Genomic DNA, 24,341 nt, shown 5'->3' on the forward strand with positions numbered 1-24,341 from the left:
GGTGGAATTAGAAGTAAGAACTAGTCATAAGTGACTTAATGGTTGGGTTGCCCTGGTGGCTCAGCAGTAAAGAAAACTCCTGCCAATGCAGGAGATGTAGGTTTGATCCCTGAGTCGGGAAGATACCCTGGAGAAGGAAACAGCAACCCACTCCAGTATCCTTTCCTGGGAAATCCCATGGACAGAGTAGCCTCGCAGGCTACAATCCATGGGGTCACAAAGAGTCAGTCACAGCTAAGCTCGAGCATGATTTGATGGTGGGTTATGGATCATTTTTCCTGAGGTCTTTTTTCTGGCTTCAGAAAAGTTTAGACACGATGCTTGTTGATTTTGCTTGCAGGCATGTTTTAAAATACATATACACTCACAAGTTCAAGTCTCTGCATACTGTAGCTTTCTATGAAGAAGTGTGAATAGATAATAGTGAAAAAAAATGGCTAAATGATTAAAAATTAATTTAATCTGAATCTGTGAGGTCAAAAACGGCAAGGTCAAAACAGTCATTTGACTGGATTTAGGCTTTTCAGATCTGAATGCTGTTCAATTTAGCTCTTTGCCAAGGCCCAACTTTGGTCTTAGCAAAACAGTGTCTAGTAGTTTGAAGCTCCTAAACAATCAGAACTCTTTTTATGAGAAATGTCAATGCTTTATGTATTAGTGGAACACAAACATGTGGCTTACATTTCCCTTGAAATGCGCGTGAGGTTAGAATTAAAGAACTGGTTACTTGGCGAAGGTCACCATTTGGCAAGAGAATGCTTAGTTTTGCTAATCCCATCCCTATTTGGAAAACAGATGGAGACATTTTTGCCTACCTCAAAAAAGGTCTCAGTCTTTTAGTTTATAATTGATGAGCAGAAGAGAGAAACCAGTTTTGGATCCCAAGGGTAAAAAATCATCACATGCTTAAGGATTAAAAATATTTTATGTAATTCAAGATATAGTATCTGTGCCATTTTCCTCTGAATCAATACTTATTTTCCAACATTTTATTGATCCATGACCAAAGTGACAAAAGAGACTGAGTTAAAGGAAGATCCCTGGAGAATTTTCTTGTTCTGGAGAAAGAGCCTCTGTGGCGGTTAGAATAGGTGTTCTCTTGACACTGGTTTCCTGCAAGGGAGCTCTGCAGACCAGCAGCATCAGTGCCACCTGGAAGCCAGTTAGAAATGCAGAATCTTAACAGGTCCTCGTTTTAACAAGATCTCCAGGTGATTCATAAGCACATTAAAATTTCAGAAGCACTGGCCTTTGTTTCTGAACTGTTGAGACATGGACCAATGAGACAAATTTTAGCCACTTTATGCTGGCTTGTCTCCATTCTTTTGCATGACATAAAAGTATTTAGATATTGAATCTTCTCTTTGCCAGTTTCTTTCCGTCATCCTTGAGGTCCTTGTTAGAGAATTTGGATTTTACTTTGTGTCAGTAACTTTTCTAATTGTTTTACATATATTATTTAATCCTTGAAACAAACTTACGAAGTAGCACTATTAATCTCTAGATTTGACAGATGAGGAAACTGAGGCACACAGGAAAATCTTGCCCAAACTTGGACAGCTTGTACATGATGAAACCTGTACAAACCTGTACAAACAGAACCACTAACCACTACACTGAATTGCATCTCAGTAGGATGTATATTATGGAAACCCTGTTCTGAGTGTTACAGTATCCACGAAAAGTAATAGTAAGGAAGATACCATTTCATAGAAATGACAGAGGAGTCCCAAAATATACTGCAAGTAAGAGAGGCATCTTGGGTCATGAACTATTTCTTTTTTTGAACTTAAAATATAGTTATTTTTAGTATTTTTGTCCTGCTCTATGGATTGTTTCCTTTTTATTATTATTATTTTTAATTAAAATTGATTTACAGTGTTATGGCACCCCACTCCAGTACTCTTGCCTGGAAAATCCCATGGACGGAGGAGCCTGGTAGGCTGCAGTCCATGGGGTCGCTAAGAGTCAGACACGACTGAGCGACTTCACTTTCACTTTTCACTTTCATGCGTTGGAGAAGGAAATGGCAACCCACTCCAGTGTTCTTGCCTGGAGAATCCCAGGGACGGGGGAGCCTGGTGGGCTGCCGTCTCTGGGGTCACACAGAGTCGGACATGACTGAAGCGACTTAGCAGCAGCAGCATGCCAATTTTTGCTGTACAGCAGTGAGTCAGTTATACATATATGTGTATACATTCTTCTTTTAATATTCTTTTCCATTATGGTTTATCATAGGATATTGAATATAGTTCTCTGTGCTATATGATAGGACCTTGTTTATCTATTCTGTATATAATGGCTTATATTTGCTAACCTCAACCTCCCACTCCATCCTTCCCTGAACCCCTCCCCCTTGGCAACCACAAGTCTGTTCCCTATGTCTGTGACCGTGTTTCTGTTTAATAGATATGTTCCTTTGTGCCATATTTTAGATTTCACATTTAAGTGATATCAGATGGTATCTGACTTACTTCACTTAGTATAATAAGCTCTAGCTGCATCCATGTTGCTGCAAAGGACATTCCTTTTTTCTTTTTTTATGGCTGAGTAGCATTCCATTGAATATCTGTACCACTGCTTCTTTATCCATTTGTCTGTTGATGAATGTTAGGTTGTTTCTATGCCTTGACTATCGTGAACAGTGCTACTATGAACATAGGGGTACATGTACTTTTTTGAATTATAGTTTTGTCTGGATATATGCCAGGGAGTAGCATTGCTGGATCACATGGTAATTCTTATTTCAGTTTTCTGAGGAACCTCCATAACTGTTTTCCACAGTGGCTACACCAACTTACATTCCCACCAACAGAGTAGGAGGGGATCCTTTTTCTCCACACACTCTCCAGCATTTATTTGTAGACTTTTAATGATGGCCATTCTGATGGCATGAGTTCGTAAGTCACTGTAGTTTTGATTTGCATTTCTCTAATCTTAGCGATGTTGAGCATCTTATGTACTCTTTCTTATACTTGCCCAAATGAGTAGGTAGAATCCTAGCATGTGTTAAAAATAGATGCAGAGGCTAGAACTTTTAGAGTTTATGCTGCTCACAATTCCAAGTAAATTTGATAGATTGGAAAAACCTGGTCTTATATTCATTTCAGTTCTGCTGCGAATGTATTCTGCCTTTATATTGTTCCTGTAAGATGCCAAGCCCCAAATCCCTTGGTTTTTCTGAATATGTTTGGATACACTGAGGGCACTTCATGGCATGGTACTCAGGGTTCATTCTGTGAGACTGTTCTATGGGATTAATTCCCACCATATTCTAGACTTACATGGCTACAGAGGACTCAGAAGTTCTTCTGAGCCATTTTCTGGTGAAAATGGAGCTGTGGCCTTGGTTTAATCCATATTCTCCATCCAAATCCTTGCTCTGTTCATAAAATGATTCCACCTTCCACGTGCCCCCACAAAAGAAATGATATCACATACATGTTAATGGAAACCCATCCACATGCTAATTACCTCTCTCAGTGAAATAAATTTCAGATACTAGCAAGCAGATAGGGATATATTTGTATGTCTTTGGCAGGGTCTACTGTTGTACTCTAAGCTATTTTGGTCATGTGAGAAGTAGGGGTAGAGGGGATTACTTGAGGAGGTTAATGGATATACTTCCTGCTCCACTGAGCAGGACAAACTTCCTGTCTACTTTCTGGGATCGACTGGTCCTCAGCACAATTTAGTGTCACTGGGAGATGTAAAGTGGTGGTGTAGTACAAAGAGCACTACATTAGGATTTTGAAGACCCAATGCTAACTTACTAGCTATGTAAACTTGGGTGAGTTACTTTGACAATACTGGAAACAGGGGTTTGTGATTCTTACCTAAGGATCTTCGTGAGAATTAAATGAGGTCACTTGTGTAAAGGTCCCAGCATGATGCCTGCTACGTTGTAAGTATTCAGTACGTGTTCATTTTTTTCCCCCTTTCTTGTAGCTGCCGTCTTGGGACTTGGGGTCCACTTTGTGTTTTTTGTTGTTATAATTTTATTGAAGTATAATTGATTTATAATGTTGTATTTAATTTCTGCTATACAGCAAAGGGACACAGTTTTATATATATATATATATTCTTTCTCATATCCTTTTCTATTATGGTTTATCAAAGGATATTGAATATAGTTCACTGTGTATACAGTAAGATCTTGTTGTTTGCATCTATTAATCCCAAACTCCTAGTCCTTCCCTCCCCTATCTGTCTTGACAGAAACTAATTTTTTCTTATGTAACTGAAACTTTTTGTTTTAAATTGGAGTAAGATGCACAGTGGTAAAGAATCCTCCTGCCAATGCAGGAGACACATGAGACTCTGGTTGGATCCCTGGGATGAGAAGATCCCCTGGGGGAGGAAAGGGCAACCCCCTCCAGTATTCTTGCCTGGAAAATTCCATGGACAGAAGAGCCTGGCGGGCTACAGTCCATAGAGCTGCAAAGAATCAGACATGACTGAGGACACACACACACACACACACACACACACACACACACACAGTTGCTTTACAATGTTGTGTTAGTGTCTGCTGTACAGCAAAGTGAATCAGCTATACATATTGGGGTCAACTTTGAGCATAAGTTCACACAACTGGTGAGTTCTGCTGTCGGTCCTCTACCCCTTTAATTCGTTCCCGTAAAGTCTTCCCCTCCAAGTCTTCTCCTGGAGAACATACAGCCATTTTCAGTATCCTGCCCTGGCTTTGGTTTCTCCTCAGTCTTGCTCCTGTAGTATGACCCTTATAACTGATATCAGCCCCATGGCCAAGAGTCTCAGCTATCTTGAGTCCTGCACTCCCGGCAGGCTGGGTGGGAGCTAGAGGCTCAGTAGAGAGCTAAACTGGTGAGGACCAAAGCACTTGGGTTTCTAGTGGCTTTGGTTCTATGCATGTATGTGTTTTAGGGAGAAACTATTATTAGTACTAAAACATAACAGTTTTATAGATTACTTATCATATGCCATGTGCTTTATGTTCCTTTCCTCACTTATCCTCATAGCAGCTTTGCAAGATAGATATTATTACTGCCACTTTGCCAGTGAGAAAATACGCTCTGAGAATTTAAGTAACTTGCTTAAAGTAATACAGTTTGTAAGTGGCTGTGGTAGAGAAAAGGCTATTTCTGCATGCTCAGTCATGTCTGACTCTTTGTGACCCCATGGACTGTAGCCCGCCAGGGTCCTCTGTCCATGGGATTTTCCCAGCAAGAATACTGAAGTAGGTTGCCATTTCATCCTCCAGGGGATCTTCCCAACCCAGGGATCGAAACCACGTGTCCCGCATTGGCACTGAGGTTCTTTACCGCTGAGCCACCAGGGAACCACACTATTTTTTCTAACTGGGCAAGTAGTATTTACCAGGCTGTCTTGTAATTCAGTTCGGGTTGTGTGATTGTTTTTTAGCTGATGCATCTGGATGGAAGTGACGTAAGTCATTTCCAGGACCGATTGTCTCTAGGTTCTGCTTTCCCTACCAGGATAGCAGAGGTACAGGATAAAGGAATTATCATCTCTTATCAGACTTATGACATGAACAAGAATAAATCTTATTGAAGATTTTGGGGCTTAGTTGAGTGACAAACTGGGTTTTAGAGCAAGTTGTTGGGACCCCAACATTCTAACACACTGTGCTGTAGTGTCTTGATATTGACACTAATGACAGACATTAGAGAGTGAACAAAATTTGAATGAAGAGAAAGATAAAAGCTAAAAATGTGCTTTGCTTTTGAAAAAATAATATTGATTACAATTATTTGAGTGAATTAACACATAATTACCACTCAAAAAATGACTATTGGTAAGCATTATTTCATTTCAGAGTTGATTCTCTATATTTAAAGGTGTGAACAGTAAGTTACAAGCCATGCCCAGTCTCAGTGCTTAGAGATACACATTTGATGGCCATAATTGTTCTAGGCATAATAGTCATGTTCACAACTGTAAAAAGTTAGAATAATATGGGTTACAAGTGAACAAATGTTGGAAGAAGGCCATCCATTTTAAAATTCTTAAACATAGTGGTTACAGGCTGACCTGAATCATAGTGAATTTTAAGCCACAATGAGATATTATACAGATACTCCAGAGGCTGTTGGAAGAACCTCAAACTTTTTTTATTTTTTTTTTAGTCATGTATTTACTCATAAGTAGATTAGTTTTATCAGTTGGGCCACATAATTAAAAATACCTCAAAGGCACTGTTTGTGTATTATAGGTTTTATGTAACATATAAACATATATACAAACCTCTAATGGAATTATAACAGTTACTTTCTTGAACAGTAAATTGATTAGAATATTCCCTTTTAGTATCAGAAAACTCAGACCTGAGAGTTCCCTGGTGGTCCAGTGGGTAAGAATCTGCCTGCCAGTGCAGGAGACAGGGGTTTGATTCCTGGTCCCAGAAGATCCCGTGCACCACGGGTCAACTAAGCCCCTACGCCACAACTGCTGTGCCCAACTACTGAAGCCCTGGTGCTAGAGCCTGTGCTCCACAGCAAGAGAATCCTGTGTACTGCAACAAAGAGCAGCCCATGCTCACTCTAACTAGAGAAAGCCTGCACAGAACACGGAAGATCCAGCACAGCCCCCCGGCTCCAAAAAAAAATAGATTTTTTTTTTTTAAAAAGAAAGAAAACTCAGACCTTTTTAAAAGGAACTTAAACACAGAAGGGTGTATTTTCAATAATAGCGAACTTACAAAGCATCCTCTCTAGACATAGACAGCTCTCATTTAATTTTCACAATAACCCCAGGAAGAAATGGAGGCCAGAGAGAGGTTGAGTAACTTCTCCAATGTTGCACAGCTTGTAAAGGGAAGAGCCAAAATTTGAACTCAGCCAGTCCAGTTCAGAATCTGTGGTCCTTCACCACGCTATGCACACTGCTGCCTCTCAACAACACTGTGGTAATGCTACCTACGGGCCGGGCACTGGTGAGGCATGCTCACTGTTTACTCCTCTTTTTGTCTGCAGAGAGCTTAATCTGACAAATCAGTGTGGACTTGCCCAAACCTTTATTTTGATCATGTTTCAGACTTATGCCCTTAGGGTCAATATCTTGCTGCCAGAGAAATTAGAGGAAATTTAATGAACAATTCAGTAGGTAGACTATTCCAGCACAAGGATTTTGAAAAGAACTTCCAGTTTTGGCAGACAAAAATTATGATTAAAAGGACAGGGTAATGCCAGAGTTTATGAAAAACCATACTGAACAACATTAATAGATATTACTTAGAGTTTTCTATGGGTCAGGGTCTAGGTTTTATATCATTATTTTACTTCTATCTCAGAACAACTCCATAAAGTATATATTATTTAACCAAATCTCACATGTCATAGATTATAAATTCCACAATTTATTTACTAGTAAGAAAAAAGCTTTACTATTTAAACCAAGACATATCATCAGTTTTAAGATGCATTCTTATATCAGAGATGTTAAAATGTGAAAGAATATGCGCCTTAACTCTGAGGACTATGATATACTCCCCACACTACAGAAGAGGAGATAGACTTAATGAGGTTAAGTTCTCAGAGATCACATGGTTAGCCAGCAGTAGAGCCAGGGCTCACATTCAGGTGGGTCTAAATTGAAGGCCATGCTCTTAACTGTTTGATGGAGTATGTCTCAGTTTGTCATCCTTTTAGCTTATAATGAAAAAAGAACATTTTTTCATATAAGATTTTACTTTATGAAGCCATTGCTTGGCCTGCTGTTCAGTTCACAAACAAAGTACAGTTTTCTCTACTTTTAATAACTCAAGATGTTTCATAACTATGTCGTGGTTTGAGATTTGAGAACAAGCAAACAAGACCACACGAAGCTTAAAGAAGCACAGAACAACTTCATAAAAATATTTTTAGCAATAAAGACCCACAGGACAGAAAAACAGAAAATGCATACGTACTTGACTCAGAGTCCCAGTTTTCTTTTTTTTTTTTTCCAGGAGGCGACAGCAGCTTTAAACATTGCCTTCCTCCTGCGTAGGACTATGCACGCACAGTACACAACTGCAGTTCTTGTCCTAAAAAGCACTGTGGGCCATTGTTTTGTGAGTGTCTCTTGAGGCCGAGGGAAAATGTTATTGGTGGTCTGAAAGAATAGGTTTTAATATAGACATTTAATTCTCTTTCCATATACTCCATGATTAAAACAAGGTTTGCCCCATGTTCTATTTTTTTTTTTTTTTAAGCCATCTTTACTCACATTAACAAAACAGCATACTGACTGTGGCTGTGACTTTGGCGTTGACTGTCTTAAGTTTATTTATTTTAAAAATTTATTTTATCTAGGTATAGTTGATTTTTAGTATTGTTTAATTTCTGCTGTACAGCAAGTGACTCAGTTACACATATATGCATTCTTTTTTTCCATTATGGTTTATCACAAGATATTGAATAGTTGCCTGTACTGTACAGTGAGACCTTGCTGTTTATCCATTCTCCATGTAATAGTTTGCATCTACTAGTCCCAAATTCCCAATTCATCCCCTCTGGCCTTTAAGAACTACAGATCTGTCCTCTATATGTCTGTGAGTCTATTTGTTTGACTGCCTTCAAGTTTAGATCGAACTTGATTTCTGTCTCTCATATTATATCCAGGTATTGAATGAAATCTGGTTGCACTGACAAAATGTAATATTATTTGTCCTCCCCCAAATCCTAAACTGAATGGCAATATAGTTTATTGATAGATTTAATTGTTTTTAAAATTAGTTTATAAGATTATGAAAAGAATGTACTACTCCTTAGCAATTACTGAAATAAGTAAAACATTTAAATTCACAAAGGCCCCGAACAGTGAAGCAAAAAAAAAAAAATATATATATATATATATACACACACACACACACACACACACACATGTAAAAATATAAGTATAAATGTAATTTACAAAAGTGAGATTTGGAACATTCAAAGTTATTGCTGTCACTCATGGTAATAATAATGTATCTAGGCTATAGAAATAATATGCATTTTATTTTAAAAATCTGAAAATATAGACAAATACAAAGAAGAAAGTGAAAACATCCTAGATCCAACTTCTGAGATTGTTATAGTTCTGAGAGATTAGAAAGTTGGAAGAGTAGCAGTTTAGATTCAAACTCAGGTTTAACTAGAAACCATATACTTTTTTTTAACTATACTGTGTTGCCTTCTAATATCACTTTAAACTATACTCACTGGGTGCTAGATCAACAAATGTAGTTTCATTCGAAGAAGGCTGAATATGGAACATTCTGATAAGACTTAACACTTACATAAACATAGCCAGAAAAGAAAATGTTAAAATGTTCACACAGATTGGAAGCCTGGGCTTGGGTCCAGTTGTTCAGACGCTAGGATAAATGTCTGAGTTCTGTTGGGATTACATGGTCAGTTCTAATCTATTCAGTTTCACTGACATGAGCTCTTATTATGTGCTGGATACTGTGTGAGGTATTTTATACATACAGCATTTCTCCCCGGTAACTCTGCAAGTTTGGTAATTATTGGCACATACTTTAAAGATGAGAAAACAAAAATAAAGATGAGAAAAATGGAGCTAAGACAGGTTAGGAGACTTATTCTGGTAAATGGTGGAGCCTCATGAGATATGCACCCAGCTCTGTGCACCCCAAAGTTATGTTCCTTGATGTCTGGACAATACTGGATCCCATCCTCAAGGAACTTAGAGTCTAATAGGATATGATATAATTGTAGAAATAACTAAGACATAAGAAAGGATACAAAACCAACCAACCAAGATATAAACAGAGTGTTAGAAGAATTCAGATCCAGACATGCCTATCTAGCTCTGTGTGGGAGTTAGGAATGAGAGGAGATGGAGAGCAGGAAAGCACTCCCATTAAGAGCCTGGATGGGAAAAGGGACTAAAAGGAAGAATGAAAGAGATGTGATGAAGGCTGAGTGGAACAAAATTGAATCAAGAAGAAAAAATAGAAATCTAATGTGTTGGTGACATACAAGGTGTGAGTAAGAAGTAAGGAGGGATAAAATTAGAAAGGCAACTTTGGCTATAATATTTTTGAAGGTTTGAGCCTCGAGGGGAGAAGTTTGTATGTAATTCACCAGGCGGTGAGGCTCCCTGGGAAGTGTCTGAGTAGAGGGAGACCTTAGGAAGATTGATCAGGTGGTAGTATGGAGAGGAAGCAGGCCAGTTCATTGAAAGTCAGTTCCCTTGGCTTTCAGCAAGATACATATTACTATCCTCATTTAAGGATGAAGAAATTGAGGGTCAGAGGGACTAAGTAGCTTGCCCCAGATTACAGTAAATAGAAAAGCCAGGACTTGAATCAAGTCCCTCCAACTCCAGAGCCTCACTCTGTGACTAGACTAACTACTTCAAGTGAGGTCCGTGGACTGAAGTCTCGGCCCCCAGACCATCAGACAACTCATTAGAAATGCAGACCTACTGAGTCAGAATATGCGTTTTCACATGATATACGCCCCCTAAACTACTAGGTGACATTTTTTCCCCTTAGAGTGATCTGTATAATTACTGGAAAAATCATTTAGTTGGCTGCAAATCCAATTGTTTGATAGTTTCCTCACATAAAGAACTATCTAAGGAAAGGGGCCTTCAGGATTTTGTACTCACTGGCAGACAAATCAGGAATTTAAAACCCGAAGTTCTAACTAGCTGTGTGGCCTTGAGCAAGTCCCTTCACCTCTTTGAATTTTAGTTTCCTTATCTGCATAATAGCCTGTAGGAATTAAATAAGGTGATACCTGTGAAAAGAGCTCATACACTGGAAAATCATCATAAACATAAAAAATGCTGTTATTAGGAGATAGAGCAATGAGATACCTTATTAAAAAAAATAGGAAAGAAAAGGAGGGAGGTCAGGGAAAGAGACGAAGGAAGGAAGAAAGGGTAAAAAGAAAAGAGAGGCAAGGACAATATTTAAAAAAAGCAACAGAAGGAAAACCAGTCACTGCCGCAGGGGTTTGGAGAACTTATGGGTAGAAGAAGGTAAAGGAATCTGGGAAATCTAATTTCTGTTCCACATAGGTGTTGATGAAGATACCGAGACCACACCGCACATGGAATTGGGAAGAGTGTTAACAAGGGCCTGTGTGGTCTTGGCCCAAAGTAACAAACTCGAGGCCGGTAAAGTCATAAAAAATTAGTCAGATAGTAATTAAAGGAATGAGAAACAGTTCATCTGAGGAAAAATTACTATAGATTTTTAATCTTGAGCAGAGACGCTTACATACTGAATTAATAATGGAACATTTGTTATCCATTTACTGTAGTTACCACATAAAACCAAGATACACTAATTGATTTCAAGCAGGAGACTCTTTAGCTCAGACAGTGAGGGAGGTTAGACAACGAACACATTAAAAGGAGATTATGGACTCCTCATTCCTAATTCTGTTGGTATGTATTTATTGAAGGCCTACTATTTGCCAGGCATTGTGCTAAGTGTTAGGACTACAAAATGCATAAAACACAGTTTCTTCCTCAATTAAGTAACAATTCAGCAGAAAAAAAGATACAAGTTATTATAATGCACCATAAAAAGTGAAAAACTTCATAAAATGGTTATAAATAAGAGGATAGGAAAATTTAGAGGCAAGAAAGTATTAACTTCAGATGTAGAAAGTATCAAGAAAGGCATACTACCTTTTATAAAATTTTATTCTTTGGTCTTCTAAGAATAGAAGACCTGAACTAACCATCTGCTGAGATTCTTTCTTATTTTGTAATACTGTGACTGTTCTTACCATGTTATCAAATAATCGATTAAGTTTGAATACATTTGGAACTGTGGGAAAACTAAGGGAGCAGTAACCCTGGCATCACTTGACTATGGAAAACCATGTCTATACAATATTTCAAAAGTAAGAAAAAACTGAGGGAAAAAAAAGCCTCAAGTTTTAATTCCACCAAACAACCAGTCAGTGTATTGAGACACTAATGTCAATTCATTCTGTTGATTTGTTGGTCCCATGGTGACACAAACCTATAAAGAGAATATAAATGTATAAAAAAACTAATCAACCACTGATCACCCCCCTTCCCTCCTAAATCCATTTAAATTAAAATATTTCTGAGGTAAGGAAGGGGAAGTAATGGTTATAGTATGTACTGTGAAGGTAGTTTGTATGGATGAACAAGTTAAATTTTTTTATACTGGTCACCAGGAAAAATCTGGGAAAAACTGCCTTTCTGCATGTTGTAAAGTTCTGACATAATAAAAATCAAGTGGAATATATTTAAAGAGTTCTAGTATACTGAATCTGCTAATCAGTTATTTGAGCTTTTATCAGTTAAAAGCTTATAAAGAAGAAAATGCTGCAAACCAGAAAATATTTTTTTTTCTATTTTTGTAATTGCTGTAAGGCTAAGTAATACACTGAGATAATTTTAGAAGAATTTAGACAGATTAAAGATATCTGGATGGGGGCAAAAACATGTTAGAATTTATCAACAGAATGGAATAGAATGTTAGTCAAAAAATTTTTAATGTAGTTTCACATATATAATAGATTAACTGAATATTTTTTGGATGACTATTGATAAATGCATAAGCTCTGGGTTTGCTGAACTTCTGAAGGACATGTGCCTGTAATTGGCCTTTCTCATTTCTGTCTTGTTAACAAGTATATAAATAAGAGAAGGCTTCAGTAATTGGCTCAGAGTTACTAATGAATTAATTAACTTCAGTCTATTTTACCTAACCTTTAATAATAAGAGTCTTTTTATTTTTTTGGTTCAGCAATAGGTCTGACAGACTGAAAAAACAGACATGCAGCAAAGCTCTTGAAAATTAATGAGAAACGAGGAAAGAATCAATGTACATTCTGCTTGCAGAGAACTGACACAAAAAAGACACAATAAACCATGAACAAACACAGTCAGTTTAAAAAATAGGTTAGAAAAAGTGGGCAAATTCAATTATAGAAGTAATTAGAAGATATAGGGCAAGGCTGCCTTTTGGGACTGTGCCAGAAAACATGAATTAATATGAGTGAATAGAAAGAACCCATGTAGTAATTAAGAAGCAATCACCTATGGCAATGAGTACCTGAAAACAGGCTGCAAACTATTAATTCAGTGATCAAAAATATTTTTAGATGATTAATATGGCAAATTTATTTTAAAAGACTAATTTCTGGAAAGATATCAAGACAATAGCACACTATTTGTTCCTCTGGCATTTATATAGCTAATTAAATTTTATAATTTGCAACAACAGTCATTATTATCTGAAAACAGTAAAAGCAATATTTCGCCTCCTTTTTAAAAAACAGTGGTTCTAAAATCATTGTTAAATCCAGCTCCTGCTGTCCTCCTATAAGTGCCTAAGCTTTGACTGTTACATCCTTTCAGTGTGCATTTTCCTTATAAGTCTGTGTTTGAGTAACATTAAAAATTTGAATTAATGTACATATTCTCAAAGGTTTTGTAAGTTCCCATACTTGGGCAGGGATTCCACAAACTGTTTAATTTCAACAATAACAAATAAAAGCAGTTTAATGTACTATTTGTGTATCAAAGACTTTCTTACTTGGTCAACAGAGGTCTGTTACTTGAGTACACACCATTCCTCCCCCTAGAATACAAAGGCATAGACACGTTACAGTGAAGAGTGCTTAACAACACACAGAAGGCTAATGGCTTCTGAAATAGGTGATTATCAGAGACCCGTAGAGCAAGATGAGGGTCTGGCTGGTCATAAATAACCTTGCAATATGAATTATTCTATTTCTACAGCTTTTAAAAAAATGTACATTTCATTTGTTGATCAGAAAAGTCTGGAAAATACTGTTTCTTTGGAAATAACAGGAAGCTACTAAAACGAATCAGTGTCTCTGTGGGGAGTTATTGAACACCTACTAAGGGCCTAAGGCATGAAAGTCAATCCTGAAATGCTAACCTTGTAACAGATATTTATATGTGTATGCATGTATGATTTCCTTTTGGAAGTCAATGAGCAGAAACCTTTGTATGCCATGCTTTAGAGATGCTAGATTTTTAGTTACTAAATTTGTTCATGGAGTATTACTGTTTTTGAGGTTAAGATATTAAATTTATTACCTACAAAATAAGATCAAGCTAGAAACTCACTGAGTGTCCCTGTTGCAGACGACATGGAGGTACAGAGTATAGGTATTTGAGAAGAATAAACATGAGAGGTTTTAACAAGATACCAAATTAAGCTGATATTAGACCTATCCAGTTCTTTAATTATTTGTATTTCTCTTATTTTCTTAAACTAGGTGCTTTTGAAAAAAACATATGAGAGAAAATAGCCTCTAACAGAGGTCTCTCAGTCTCCGAGTTTGCTTCATGTTGTTCAGTATCATAACTTAGGTGTGACAACAGCAGACAGACAACTCTGCCAGCTAGATGATGCTGATGACAGAGAGCTTCCCAAGAGGCAGGCAATTGGGAACTAGTGAAGTGAGTACAGCTTAGAGGTGTGGGGCTGAGGGGCTGCCAGCTGAACAGGACCCACTCACCATGAAATGTTAATGTGTCAATGAAGGCGGAAAGCATGAATGAACTACAAAGAAACTGAAAATGACTCAGCTGGTTGGAAATGGAATTTGGGCTCTTTGCCAAAGTAAGGTGTTTAAGGGCACATGCCCTAACACCTCGGGAATAAAAGGCTGCCCCTGAATTTGAAAAGACAAAATATTTTGAAGAAAGACAAATGGCTTTTTTCATCAGAAATAAACTTCCTTTTTTTCTTTTTTCTTCCTTTCCATACAACATTTTCTGAGTTCCTACTTTTTGCCAGATTCTGGGTTAGGGATGAAGAACAGAGGGAGGGAGAACAGAATATAAAGGTAAATGAGACCCAGCACCTCTTTCAAAGCTGCTGTCCTAGAGGAAGGACAGATGGAAGCAACTGCAATAAAAGATTTTAATAAAATAATTGCAAAAGAGGGGAAGAGGTAACTTGTGGTGATAGTGCAGAGGAAGGAGGCAATTAGTTAGGGGGCTATATAGTAGATCAAAAAAGGTTTTCATAGAAGAGGTGGCAATTATGCCAGTCTTTGAAGAATAATGGTGCTTCCCTAGTGGCTCAGTTGGTAAAGAATCTGCCTGCAATGCAGGAGGCCCCAGTTTGATTCCTGGGTCAGGAAGATCCACTGGAGAAGGAATAGGCTACCCACTCCAGTATTCTTCGGCTTCCCTGGTGGTAAAGGCTTCAGCTAGTAAAGAATCTGCCTGCAATGTGGGACACCTGGGTTCGATCCCTGGGTTGGGAAGATCCTCCTGGAGAAGGGAATGGCTACCCACTCCAGTATTCTGGCTTGGAGAATTCCATGGACTATAGTCCATGGAGTCACAAAGAGTTGGACATGACTGAGCAACTTTTACTTTCACATTTTCTTGAAGAATAATAGGCAGAACTGGAAGAGGAGAATTTTAGCTGGAGGAAACTTTCTTTTATCCTGCTATCATCTCTGACTTCCTCTTTTGCAGATCAAAGTTATTTTAGGAAGAGAAGATAGACAAGACAACCATGATGTGTGTACCTGAGGATGGTGATTGTGCGTGTTGGGGTGGATGGGGAGGAGGATGGGTGTGAGAAGAAAGATTGGGTGGTATGGGGATTTCTTTAGAGTTTATAATATATTGTCCTCATTTACCAAATTTTGCCTCCTCCAGGTTAGTATTTTTTTTTTTCAGACATACTCTTTTTCAATATTTGAATGATGTTTTGATTCTATTTTGATTCCATGTGACTCTCCAATAGCTTTTATTTTTTTATGTTTGATGGCTTAGTCATTTTGGACAATGATAAGTTTCTTATTCTAATTTATAACTTGATTCCTGTGGATTGTGCTATATTTATACTTGTATCTAGTTACTCCTTTATTAATATCTTTTCTTTTTCTCATTAAATATTTAAGTATTTACTACTTGATAAGTATCTTGCTAGGCATAGTTTATTCTTCCCTTGCTTCTAGCTTGGAATATGAAACATGGAAGTTATTTAAAATGCACTATCTAAAAGATCAGACTTATGCATATGGTTCGGAGAAGGCAGTGGCACCCCACTCCAGTACTTTGCCTGGAAAATCCCATGGATGGAGGAGCCTGGTGGCTGCTGTCTATGGGGTCACACAGAGTCGGACACGACTGAAGTGACGCAGCAGCAGCAGCAGCAGCAGCAGCATGCATATGGTTGAATCTTATTCAGTGTTGAACATCAAAACTAATCATGTTTTTGACTGATCTATTAGTCAGTGGGGCCATGTATACTGGTCTACTTAGTTCTTAAGATGTTTTCAAAGGAAGACTATAGAACAACAGCCTTGTTAAGATAATCACAGCAGACTTATCTTTAAATGGAGAATTTCAGGCTGGTATGAGTCAAAAAATTTCCTATGTACAAAACAAGACTTATTTACTAGATAGTTCAGTTCATTTCACAGTCACTCAGTCGTGTCCGACTCTTTGAGACCCCATGGACTGCAGCACGCCAGGCTTCCGTGTCCATTTACTAGATATATAAAATCTAAACCTCCGTGTCTGTCTAGAGGCTAAGAAAAGTATCATACGTGAGCATTAATTCATTCAGTGGATTTTTAAAGTAGTACTCTGCTAGAAACTAGGGATATAAAAATGATTAAAAATGAGCTTTGCCCTTAAGGAACTTACTCCCACAAGAAATAGATGAGTCAGATAAGTAAATCAGTTATTATAACTGATGAGGTATTAAAGTACAGCTTTCTGTGAAAGCACAAAAAAGGGAGATCTCGATTGGGACAGTAAGGTAAGAAGATAAAATACCAGAGGTTAAAGTTTAGGAACAAGAATTTAATTAGCTGAAGAAGGGCACCAAGGGCCAAGGAAAGGTGATGTATAAAATAGCATGATGAGCTTGGAAATGTCTTTTTGCAAACTTACAAAGAATTGGCTCCGTATTAAAAGAAGGGTGAGTGGAATGGTTAAAATACCCCTTACACAGATCAGACTCTCTCTGAGGTCTTCAGGGCCTTGTCTCATTTCCTTTTTCCTAATTCCTTTTCTTTTGCCCAAGGTTTTTGGATAGAACCGTATCGAAAGTCTAGTCTATGGTAATTTTAGAATTTGAGCTGCTGGCCTGCTGATGGGGTAAGTCAAATGGGCGTTCATGCTAATAACCTAGGTGAGAGCACAGAAGAGCAGTCATGGATGGGATCCCAGTATACTTGTGTGTGCCTCAGCAAGTTGTTGACTGTATGGAAATGATTTCTTTTTCTATGCCAGTGTTTCCTTTTGTCTGAATTCAGAGCCTTGAATAGGCTAACTTGTTGCAAAGGTCTCAAAAGTTTTACTTCATGAACAACATCAAGAAAAGGAGTTGAGACAGTTCTCAGGATTAGCTCTAGTGAATCTAGTATATCACATGGTAAAGGTGCTTATTAGAAATGTCTACTCTACCCACCTAATTCCTTTCCTAATTCCTTATCTTTCAGGAATCAGCTTAAATGACTTTTTTTTTTTTTTTCTGAGAAGCTTTGTCTCATCTTCTGTATTAGATCATGTCCCTCTGTTATATGCTTTCTTAGCACCCTGCAATTTTCCTTTGTAGTGCTGAATATGACTCCAGTTAAATACTAAATTATGTAATTAATGCTTTCACACCAGACTCTTTAAGTAGAATATTAGCTTTATGAGGGCAGGAGCTAGATTTTATGCTGCTGTATCTGCAATGCCTAGCAGCATTCCTGGCTCATAGCAGATGCTCAGTATTGATTTTTTGAAAATAATTCAGTTACTTGTTATCCCAGTTCCATTCAACAAATTGAAAAGTAGCAGAGCTTCTAAGTAAAACCAGATCTGTAGATCCTAGAGCTAACGGGAACTCCCAGGAATCTCTCAAAACTAACACAGGCTTCTAGGAGAGTTCAAATGATGGCTCTGGGTTATCTCCTCTTATTATTCTACCTGGCCTCTCCTGATGGTATTTTGGCTCAAAACTAACCCAGCACCTTCTCGTTCATTCGTGTCAGCAACTTGTTATTGTAACTTGCTTGCCTCAGGCCAGAGCTTCCTTCATTATTGAGTGCCAGATATGTTTGTCACTGTGCCAAATACTTGGGATAAAAACTTGGAAAGGCATGGACTTGACCTCAGGAGAGCCATAGGCTGCCATGAAGTGACAAGATCAGAGCAAGCTTCATCAATCTCCAGGGAACCATTGCTTGGAAATTAGAAGACCATTGCCCTTTTAGAATAAAGAATTTGATCACTGTGAAAATGCACATCACCTTGGAAATCATAATTATTGTTAGCTGTTATCAAGTACTTCTGCCTTCATATAAATGAAAAATTGAGGAGCAGGTTTTGGCTCCGAGGTGTAGAAGGACAGAGAAAAGGCCTTTGGGAGTGTGAGAAGAAGAGGGACAGGAGAGCTAGTAAGTTGGGAAAGGGGTAAAAATGAAATAGCTAGAGCAACAGTGCCTAGCACATAGTAGACACAATTTACTCAAGGCAGTGCTTGAATAAAGGGCAAGTTTTACCTTAGGCTGTTTCTTTAGGTAGCTAGTGATTTCTGGTTGAGTAAAAGTTTACAAAATAGGAAACAGATGGCTCCAGCTGTTTGGGGTTGACGCCAAATCCCAGTTATGCTCACAAAGTAGGACTTCACAGGGAGACCGTACAAGATGTATTTTTTTTTTTTTTCTCTTCTAGCACCGTGAATTCAAGATTTCCATTTACTCTGGGGTGGTGGGGTGATAAATTGGGAGATTGGAATTAACATGTATGTTCAATTCAGTTCAGTCACTCAGTCGTGTCCGACTCTTTGCGACCCCATGAATCTAGGGCCTCCCTGTCCATCACCAACTCCTGGAGTTCACTCAGACTCACGTACATCGAGTCAGTGCCACTGATCTCCAGTAGCATATTGGGTGCCTACTGTACTACTATATATAAAATAGTTAACTAATAAGGACCTTCGGTATAGCACGGGGAACTCTACTCTGTAATGGCCTATATGGGAAAAGAATCTTAAAAAACAGTGGATATTTGTATATGTATATCTGATTCACGTTGGTGTACACCTGAAACTAATACAACATTGTAAGTTAGCTATACCCCAATAAAAATTTAAAAGTTCAGTATCAAAAAAAGTTAGCATGATGGTAAAGAATCCACCTGCCAGTGAAGGAGAGACAAGAGACTAGGGTTCAATCCCTGGGTCGGGAAGATCCCCTTGGAAGAGGAAATGGCAACTGACTCCAGTATTCTTACTTGGAAAATCCTATGGACAGAGGAGCCTGTCAGGCTACAGTCCGTGGTGTTGCAGAGTCAAACATGACTGAGCGACTAAGCACAAATCAAAAAAAAAAAAAAAAGGTTATATAAAGGAGTCATACACTGTTTTCAAAGGTTCCATGTAAGCTTGAGCTTAGATGCATATGCTGGGTTCTCTTAGCTATTTCAAACATTTTTTTAATCAAAGAAAGTCCAATAGACTTAAATTGGTTATGAGAACTAGTGATGATGTTTCAAAAGAGGACAAATATACCATAATGGTGTCTGAATACTAAGATTTTTTTCTATGTCTGTGAGTATAATGCTTGCTTACACATACTAGCAAAGAACACAATTAGCATACTAATTTGATTCTCTACCTAAAGAATGAAGAATTGCTTTGACACAGACAGCTGTCCATGAATGGCTGGGGTGACCTTTGGTCAGTTTTCCATCTGTCTTAGAGTAGTAAAAAGTCCAGATTTAGACACGTTTTAGCTGTATGACCTTGAGCAGCCTTCTTATGTTGCTTTTTCTCAGTATCTTCACCTGTAAAATGGAGGCACATCTAATATCTGACTCATGAGGTGGTAGTACAGGTTAAGTTAGCACCTTGCTTGCAATAGATATACCATATATATATATATATTTTTCACTCTAGTCTGAATCTGTGTATTCTGAGGAAGTCTGTAGTAGGTATAGGACTATCTACTTCTACCTGCCTCTAAAGAGAAAGAAGTAGAGAAAGATTTTAATGAATCTATTTTAAGAGAATTCTGCAGCTATGCAGAAGTCAGCACTTCTTTTTGCCCTGGCTCCCAGGGATATGAGGCTCCAAGGATAGAGGCACAGGGAGACAGCAGATGATTGCCGTTGGGGAACATCTTAGGCCCATCTCTCCAATGTCATTGGCAGCTTTAAGAATATCAGGTTGACAAATCTAAATAACACCAATTATAATTGCATGACCACAGTTTCTCAAGATTGCCCTGTACTAACTTCCCTCTCCTGCCCTTTTCCCCCTCCTTAGACCAGTGGGTCTTAATCTTGGTTACACCTTGGAATCATCTGTGGAGCTTTAAAAACTACCGATGACTTGGTCCCATTCTCAGAGAGTCTGATTTTAATTGTCTTTTTAAAAGCTCTCCAGAAAGTCATTGCACTTTTGAGCACTGAAAATTTCAAAATTAATTTTGTTTTTCAATGTAAAGTCCAAGTTAACCCATGCCAAAAATGCAGTTAATAAAAAGAAATTGAGTCACAGGGCATAGAATTAATTTCATACTATTAAGAATATTTTGGTATCTTAAGGTTATTTGCTGTAAAAGTAAATGGCAACCCACTCCAGTATTCTTGCCTGGAGAATTCTATGGACAGAGGAGCCTAGTGAGCTACTGTCCATGGGATCGAAAAGAGTCAGACACGACTGAGCAACTAAGCAACACACACACACACACACACACACACACACACACACACACACACGCACAGTTATTTAAAATCTAGTTTAATGTAAACACCCTCTGTCCTGCCCCGCCTCATAAAATTAAGGCTGTTGAGCCAACTTGGTATGAAAGGTACCAGGCTGGAAGGAGCAGAGCAGTAGGATTTGATCCTATCATTTACAGAAAGTTTCTTAAGAGGCAGTGATAGTTCAGAGTGCTCTCTTGCATCTCTGGTTAGCTCTAGGGATCAAAGGATCTCCTCATTTATTAGCTCTTCTTGTTTGGCTGTTAGTTGTGCTAAATGGGTATTTTCAGCCCCACTGTCCACAAGACTTTGGTGTGTGTGTCATGATCTGCTGTGATTGAGATATGTTACAAGAAACGTGAAATGATAAGTTTTCGGGTTTAAGAATTAATTCCAGAAAACTCAAGGTTATCCTTGTAACAGCGTTGTTTTCACTCACTTGCACACCAGAACAGTATCCTGAATGGGAGAACATGGTGGAGTTACAATTACTATGGGGGACTGTCATTTGACATGTGTCCTTGTGGAACAAAGATTGGGGTTTTGCAAAAAATCCAGTCTCCTAAGTCAAAAGCGTTCCTCACTGGGCCTCATTTGCAGCAGTGCATATTAATGGGGGTGGTGGAGGGAGCTGGACAAAGGGGCCTCTCTGTGTTCCAGTGCCCAGTCTTGTTTTTGGGGACAGAGAGGATCTTGTTTTCTTACATTGGGGAAGGAAGCTGGTGTACAAGGTCACACCTTAAGGCATCTTTGAACTGAAAATGGAAAAAACATCTTAAGTAACTCTACCAGGCTTTATCATCACAAAAATCAGTATATAAACAGGTCAAATGTAAACAAAATATTTTTAGGAAAAATAAGGACAAAAGTATTACATACTTAGGGGGTTCCTCTGATAATTTGAGTAATTGTGATCTGACCAGTAATTTTAATATTTTCTGCTGAACATGAAGGAATGGGGTACTCCGTTCAGCTTTTTCATTTGTTAGCTGAACTTGCTAGTTGAATAAAGAGAGAAATTGTCAGTTAGGTAATTTAGATCAACACTTTGTTGTTGTTGTTTTTTGCTTTTTTTTTGCTTTTCAGGGTTCCTGAGCAGAAGGGAAAATGAGCTTAAACATGAGGCTTGGAGGAGAAAGAAGGGCTGGGGAGAAATATGGTAAGCACTCAATAAGTGGCTGTAGGTGGTTGTCATGGTGGTGATGATAATATTAATAAATCTCTCCTGAGAAAGTTTTCAAATCACAGGGAACTTTGATTTTTATGAGTACTTTGATTTTTATGAGTACTGAGCTATTTAAAGTATTATTTATTATTTTGTGCTTAATTTTTTTTCTAGTAAGGAATTTGAATGCAAGATAAAGAGGGATTTTTGAAAAGCTTAGCATTCTCAAATTGAAATCACTTGAATCATGTTTTTAATTTTCCTTGTTTGTAACAAATGACTTAATTATACTTTGGCATCTTAATTTTCAGCTTCTCAACTTATTAGTGAGTAATATTATGTGGAGTCCTTTGAGTTAAATGGACACAATGTCAAATAAATTTGATTTTATTTTATAATGCAATCGATTAAATTGGGCAAGTAACATAAAATATATGTTGAAGATTTGATTCCTTGTGGCAGTATGGCAAATGAAGTGAAGGACTTTCAAAAAGTGTGATAGATTGCTGTTACCATCTTATTACTACTAATACTATTAGCAACAAAAAGTTTCAGAAAATTCATGGGTACAGCTCAAGAAAAACTTGCTTATGGAGAGAAAATCAGGAATGTTTGGGGGGTACTTCCCTAATCTTTCAAAGCAGACACTATCCTGACTTCCCACAATACATTTGACTGGGTTGCTTCCTGAGACAGAAATCTGCAAGGCCTGGTCTGACACACGGCATTTGTTGCACTGCTAACATTGAAACATGGTATTTTCCTTTCCTTCCAGCTCTTAGTCTTTATTTTACTCTGCTCTTTATTTCACATTGCTTTTTATTTTACACTGACCCTAGGCTATTGGTGGCACTGTATGAAATCTCAGTTTTCTAGTCTAAAGATCTGTCACTGTTTACTGAGCTTTTATTGTCACTAGAGACAGCTTTGCATTTTAATACAGTTTCCAGTCCTCTAGGACCCTCTCCCCTGAAACAACTCCAGCTCCCCAGGGCTGCTGCAGAGTGGAGCAGAGAGAGGAGACGCTTTTGTGGACAGTGATGCTGATGGTAGATAACTTCAGCTGTCATTACAAGATCATCCAGATAAGGGGGGGACAATCAAGTAGGGCTTACAGTCCACTTGAGTTTTTCTGATTGTAAAACCAGCCATTTTTCAATTTAAATAATTTAAGGATTCCTGCTTCTCTATACTCTAAGGCTCATTTAGCCTCTTATTAGCTAACTGTTTCTCCAGTTCAAGAGGTAGAAGGGAGGAGTGCAGATTTTTTGTTATTGTTAATTCACAGCAGTGGGTAGTGGTGTGTAAATAAAAAATAAGCCAAACAAATTTGATGAGAAGAGAGAATAGAAATCCATGCAAGTAATCATAATTGATTTTTAAAAGTTAATTAAAAGGAATAAAACAGGACAAATAGTGCAGTGGCCTAGCATATTATCAACAGGCAAATGACAGAGAGGAGAATGAATTAGAAAATTGATTCCCAGCTAACTAGAACAAGAAACCAGACTAACACAGCTCTTAATTTTAAACTTGAAAATCCCAAATTCTTTACTAAGTCCTTTCCTCATAGTATTCTGACAATGATATTATCTCACATTATTTCCATTGAAGGAATTGCTGGGAGGAGTTGGAGGGAAAGAACAAAATGAAGTTGTGATTTCCTAGAGAATGCAGCTCAGAACCAATTTACAGAATCACCTGTGGCACATCAGTGATGGCAAATGTAGCCAATAAACCATAGGTCTTCCTTTTTTCTCTCTTAGTTGTAAGCTTTTTTATTTTTCTCTTATAAATTTTGCAGCCTTTCCTTCTTCCTAAATTTCTATGATCAAAGACCAGTAATCTACAATATTTACTTTCAAGTAGCATATACAGGAGCTACCCCTCAGGTCATTGACTTCTACTCAAGAAAACAGACCTGAGGAAACCATCCAGTAAGAAGGCAAGGCTCTTCCTAAACCTTTCAAGAACATCTTTTGGTAGGACTATGTCTAACATTTTTGTGTAGGCATTCTTGGGCTGGGATAGTTCTAGAGAATAATGTACTAGCTGAACCCACGGGCCTGTCTTTTCCTTTGCTTAGGAGACATCTGCTCAGATGAAGACACAGATTCCCCAGTATAGAGGTCAGAGCCTGAGCTAGTAGAGTTAATTAAAGAAAATATTTCCTAACAGAAGTAGGGCTTGAATCTGATGGAGGGATATTCCTGAATTATTAGAAAGACAGTGATGACATGCAGCCTGTTGTTGAACAAGCAAGGTCTTTAGCTTACACTTGAAAAAGAATTATCTTATATAGAAGGTAACATTAATAACTAAGCAGTTACAATAGGAGGAAAGAGCAGAAAACACTGTGTTGCATTTTCTTTCTCCCCCCATCCTCTTCCCTCCCTTCCTTTCGGCAGTTCTTCCCTCCTTCCTCCTTTGCTTTCTTTTCTTTCTTTCCATTCCTACCCATCTCCCTTGTTATAAACAATGGAAGCCCATC

General features: G+C 38.0%; 1 long non-coding RNA gene across 1 annotated transcript in view; it reads left to right on the plus strand.

Moving 5' to 3' along the window:
- The window catches only part of LOC139183632 (uncharacterized), a 183,155-nt gene that overhangs the window by 60,897 nt on the left and 97,917 nt on the right, over nucleotides 1–24,341 (plus strand). Inside the window, exon 2 of the long non-coding RNA XR_011567185.1 lies at nucleotides 21,772–21,844. This is a non-coding gene — a long non-coding RNA (uncharacterized lncRNA). The remainder of the gene's footprint in view (nucleotides 1–21,771; nucleotides 21,845–24,341) is intronic.

This window comes from Bos indicus, chromosome 1, assembly GCF_029378745.1.
Source record: "Bos indicus isolate NIAB-ARS_2022 breed Sahiwal x Tharparkar chromosome 1, NIAB-ARS_B.indTharparkar_mat_pri_1.0, whole genome shotgun sequence".
Taxonomy (NCBI): Eukaryota; Metazoa; Chordata; class Mammalia; order Artiodactyla; family Bovidae; genus Bos; species Bos indicus.